This window comes from Quercus suber, unplaced genomic scaffold (assembly GCF_002906115.3).
Source record: "Quercus suber isolate HL8 unplaced genomic scaffold, Cork oak 2.0 scaffold_15, whole genome shotgun sequence".
Classification (NCBI taxonomy): Eukaryota; Viridiplantae; Streptophyta; class Magnoliopsida; order Fagales; family Fagaceae; genus Quercus; species Quercus suber.
In genome coordinates, this window is record NW_027069480.1 from 1,870,653 (window position 1) to 1,876,652 (window position 6,000).

Genomic DNA, 6,000 nt, shown 5'->3' on the forward strand with positions numbered 1-6,000 from the left:
AGCTCCGGTACATGCCAGTATCTTCTGTGGGTGAAATCATTCCCCCACCAATGTTTAATCTATATACCGTCTCAAGAGCCTGGCTCTTTTCGATGGTATATGGCGTACTCTGGCCAATAAGCTTAATTTCTGTACTAATGTCTTCAGAGTAATAAAGATTAGAAGGCATTGAAACGAGTTCAATCCCGTTTACAAAAGCATATGCATCTAGATTACCGGGGCTTGGAGTGAAGGTTATGTTTAAGAATCGAGCATTTTCAACAATATTTACGCAGAATTCTCTTGAGAAGCCTTCTAAGCTACGAGCATCGGCATCAACAGTGAGGGCAGCGCTAAAGTTGCTTAAAAGGGTATAAGAGCCGGCTTTGACGGAGAAGAAGGCCTTAGAGCGGTCAAAGTTTTGATATGAAGCTGGGAAAAAGTAGAGGCGAATGAAGAGTTGGCCTGGGGTGACAGAGAACATGTATGTGAATTCGGAGTTGGAGAGACGTGCAGTGTAGTAGGGAATTGGGTCGACTTGAGTTGGTTGCTTAGCTGCTGTGGAGATTACTGATGAGTTGTTTCGAAGTTCAAAAGGCCCGAAATCAGAACTGATGTCTCCGAACCAGATCCGATTATCTCTTGCAGAAGTGTTGCTGATGGAGCCACAGTTGAGTGTTATATTAATGGCCGGAGAATAAGGAGGCTGCAAGCCGCCGGCAAGTTGGAGGAGGAAGAAGAAAAACAAAAGGTGGGGAGGGTTCCTCATTTCACACTGAGAAAGAGAGAGAGAGAGAGAGAAGCTATGGAAGAGAATGATTAAGAAGAGAAGCTATATATTGATAGTATGTAAGAAGGATATTTCCTAAATGAACTGCAAGTCAAAATAAATGCGTCATTGTTAGTAGTAGTGTCCTAGGAGAGTTATATTATTCATTGCTGTCCACATACGACATGGAGTAATATTATAAACAAATTATTTTATATTAATATTTTTATAAATCATAGATGTAGTAATTTTTATTAATTTTTATATAAATTTACCACTAATATTACATTTTTACTTATTAGTAATAATTCACTACATTACTAATTTATAAAATAGTTTTGGTTTTAGCATTTTCCTGAGATCGAAAATATAATAAGTCATTTTAGAAGGAATAATACTACTACCACAAACTATTTTATTATATTTTTACAAACTGTTATTAAGACTAATTCTTACTTGTTTTCATTTGGATCTACAACTAACATCATTTTTTCAACTTACCAATAACCACTCACAAGTCACAATATTTGTAAATTAGTTTATATAACATTTTCCTTAAAAGAGTTACTATATGTGCAATGGAAGAATATCAAACCGCGACCCTCTTTGTATTCTCTATGGATCACCACAACCTTCATTAGTTCCAAGGGCTAACCGGTGCATATGAACACCCATTGATGCATGTCCACATATTGAATCTCAAGGCTTTTACAATGATGGAATCCTATGATGAATGGAGAACATAAAATAGAGGTTCACCATATATATTTTTAATATAAAATTATGTACTTATGCCCATGTCTAAAACCCTAATTAGGGCTAGGGTTTTTTCTTTTATAAGTGGAGTAAATGGCTGTCCTTTGAACCCCAACTAGCCTTGAACACTTGACCCAATATAAACTGTGAACATAAAATCTCAAATTTATTCTAGATTTTGAAATCCAATCAGCAAAGTATATTGTATGTTGTTTAAAGTACATTTTTATAGACATGAAAGTGCCCAAGCTCTACATTTTAGTCTCCAAGTTTATGCAGTCCGAAAGCTATTCGATTGATCAAACAGGGAAGTTTTGAATTGATCAAGCTTAAATTGGATCAACTGAAATGCGGCAAAACAGTAATGTGAATTCAACCCATCAAGTACGCATGCCTAGGATTTCTTGCACTTAAGCCTAAGCTATATAAGAAAACCCTAGAGGACATAAAAGAGACATTTGGGGAGCTTCGCATTGTGCATCTTGGGGCTCTGTATGCTCTCAAAAGCAACCATATATCGGTTTTCAAGACAAAAGCTACATCAAGAACCAATATTGATGTTGCTCACTTTAACCAAGGGTTGTTCATAATTTATTTAATTAAAAAAATTGCCTTAAAATTGGTTAGCTAGTATTTTTAGGTCTAAAAAACTATCATCAAACAATTGAAATTGATTAAAAAACATGAGTGTATTTAATTGTTTTACAAGAAAATGATACTTTGATTCAATCTCTTTGAAAAGATCTTTGCTCCAAAAATCGTGCAAACAAAGCCTTGATTCAAAAATGAAATCTTCTCTACTTGATTTGGAAAATAGATCAAACAATCTTTTTAACAGAAATACAATAAATCCTTGGCTATGAGCTTGTTAAAGATGCCTTGTTCTTCACGTTCATGTACATTCTTTGAATGTTTTTATTTATTTATTTTTTTTGTTTGTATTTGAAGGCTTTTAGGTGGAAGTTCTTTGGGACTTTATAGACTTGAATTAATTAGTAGAGCTTCAATGATTTGGGTTTTTGTGTGTGTGTGTGTAGAATTTATAGAGGCTTGGAGCTTGATTTTAGTAGAACTTTAAAACTTGGAATAATGATTTAAATGAATACTCTTCGAATGTCTTTCAAATTATTTTGAGGCATAAATGTTTTAGAGTTTTGACACTTAGTGGTTTCTCATGATGAATTTCACTCTAAATTAATATTTTTGAAGATTAATGGTCCATGTTGATTGGCCCAAAATCGCAAAAGTTCAACAAGAACTACTGTCTATCGATAATTTTCTATATTTTATTTCTTTTACTAATGGTATTTATCACTACAAATATCACAATTTCTTTTTTTGCAACCACAAATATCAAAATTTAATTGGATGACTTATCTAAGTGACCAATGAAGATTTTTTTATTTTCCACTATAATGTGAACTAGCTAGAATGACACATGCCACTATTTGATGTATTCTTTAGAATTTCATTTAATTAATTTAGTGACAAGTGTAAATTTAGGATTGGTTATTGATGTGGAAAACTATATTTGGCTTAACAACAACAACAACCCAAAAAAAAAAAAAAATCACTTCATACAAATGAATGCTCCCTCAAGACTTGGATATGTCCACAATTTTGAGAGTAGAAAATGAACAAGACTCATTTATGCCCGTTTGGTACATGTATTTAAAAACTGAAAATTGTTGTTTAAAAACATGTGTGGAAATATGTGTGGGAAAAAAAGTGTATGAAAATACGTGTAATATTGTTTAAAAACTGAAAATTGTTGTTTGAAAACACAAACCAAACACCATGCATGTTAAATTTTATAACAGTACTACTTTTAGTCCTAACAAACTTTTTTTTATACGGGTCAAGACCATCATATTTAAGTGGTCAATGTTAATTGGGTTACTATCAATCTATATGTAATTTTATTTACCGCTCATGTTACTAAGAGGTAGCAAGGGATGACACATTTGTGATTTGTGCTGCCATATTAGTACCCTTGACACCCCATAAGATGAGGGACAACATAAGCAACCTCAAACCTAATGTTAATATATTTTTTTGATAATTCGATAATGTAAGGTTGAAATTTATCAACCATCGTGCCAATTTGCTTGTAATTTAGCACTTAGTAACCCTGTATTTAGGTAGGATTCATGTAAGGATAGTGTGTGAAGAGAGTGTGAAGAATTGCTCATCTTTGTGCAAAGAAGTAGAGACTAGGACTCGCGACTGACTCGCAGCTTGCAAGCCGCCAAATGCTGTGCACGTGAGAAGCATGCGGAAAGGTGAAGGGTCACGTCAGCTGTCGCACTACAGGACAAAAGTCTCAGGCTGACCAAACCGTTAGGAAGTAATTTTTTTTTTTTTTTTTAAGGAAGGAGGAGGGTTTGAGGAGTTTGGAGGGATTTCCTCTCTCTAGCCCCCAATTTTTAATTCTCCCAAATTGGAGAGATTTGGAGAGGGAGTGGAGTACATAAATTATTGACAAAGTAAATTACCTAATTTACCCTTATTATATTAACAAAATTACACAAGGGGAAGGGCTAATTACTCCCTTCCCCCTTACTAATTTTAAAAACATCCAAACAAGGTGGAGGGGAATCATTCTCCTCTACTCTCCTCCCCACTACTCCCCTCTACTCTTCTCCCTCTCTAAACTTCCAAATAAGCCATAAGTGACCAAACACAGAGCCACGCGTAAAATAAAGTATATGCACGAAGGAGCCGTTCTTTTATAGATCGTTGCAACTGAAAGACCTGAAGTTGTGAAGGACACTAACTCCTATTTGTTCTCGGAATGAATAAATAGAAGTGAACAAAAAAAAAAATTAAAGGTTTGTTGCAATAATTAAAAGAAGAGAAGGCAATGTTTTTGGCTCCCTCATTTGAGGCACTGCTTTTGTGCTTTGCACCCTATTTCTGTTATAATTATCTGAAAGTTCAACATGTGTATAAAACACTCTTGAACGTTTAGACCCCAAATTACAAATTATCAATTCAAGCTTATAATCAAATAATTAATGTGCGGAACATGAATATAAGCCAAACACATAATTGATAAACAATCTAAGCCAATTATAATCACATCCACAGAAGAAAATAAAAGGCAAAGATAAAGGAAGAGAGATGCAAACATAAGAACAACACGCGATGTGTTATAGAAGAGGAAACCGAAGCCCTCGGTATAAAACCTCTCCGCCGCCTTCCAAGTGGTCAATAATCCACTAGAAAATATAATTGGGATACAGAACAGTAATAGACCCTCCAAGCCTAATCTACCCAGGTACCTAAGCCCTCCAAGCTTCTTGCTCCAACGAGGTTGCGCCGAACATTTTTCTTTTCTAGCTTGCCGGATTCCGCTACTAAACCATAGCATCAACTAATGAATATTGGTTCCTTCCAAACTGCTTCCCTTAGTACCAAATGTACCTTCTCACAGACGTGGGTGTGATGAGAAAAAGATTTGGTTAAGAACCTCTCAAGGATGTATCAATGGAGAGGAAGAGAGTAGAGGAATTTGAAGAGTCTCTTAGGTGATGATTGTGGATGAGGCAATCTTGTTTTCTCTAGGGTTTCTCTCACCAAATTCTCTCTAGAAGCTCTCTCCATTTCGTGGGTATAAGGGTCTATATATAGTGGTGTGTGCTTGAACTACGAAGAGTCAGTTTTTGCCAAACAAGGTTGGTTGGCGGCTTGTCCAAGTCGCGAGGTAACGGTTTGGTCAGCCTGAGACTTTTGTCCTGTAGTGCGACAGCTGACGTGACCCTTCACCTTTCCGCATGCTTCTCACGTGCACAGCATTTGGCGGCTTGCAAGCTGCGAGTCAGTCGCGAGTCCTAGTCTCTACTTCTTTGCACAAAGATGAGCAATTCTTCACACTCTCTTCACACACTATCCTTACATGAATCCTACCTAAATACAGGGTTACTAAGTGCTAAATTACAAGCAAATTGGCACGATGGTTGATAAATTTCAACCTTACATTATCGAATTATCAAAAAAATATATTAACATTAGGTTTGAGGTTGCTTATGTTGTCCCTCATCTTATGGGGTGTCAAGGGTACTAATATGGCAGCACAAATCACAAATGTGTCATCCCTTGCTACCTCTTAGTAACATGAGCGGTAAATAAAATTACATATAGATTGATAGTAACCCAATTAACATTGACCACTTAAATATGATGGTCTTGACCCGTATAAAAAAAAGTTTGTTAGGACTAAAAGTAGTACTGTTATAAAATTTAATATGCATGGTGTTTGGTTTGTGTTTTCAAACAACAATTTTCAGTTTTTAAACAATATTACACGTATTTTCATACACTTTTTTTCCCACACATATTTCCACACATGTTTTTAAACAACAATTTTCAGTTTTTAAATACATGTACCAAACGGGCATAAATGAGTCTTGTTCATTTTCTACTCTCAAAATTGTGGACATATCCAAGTCTTGAGGGAGCATTCATTTGTATGAAGTGATTTTTTTTTTTTTTTG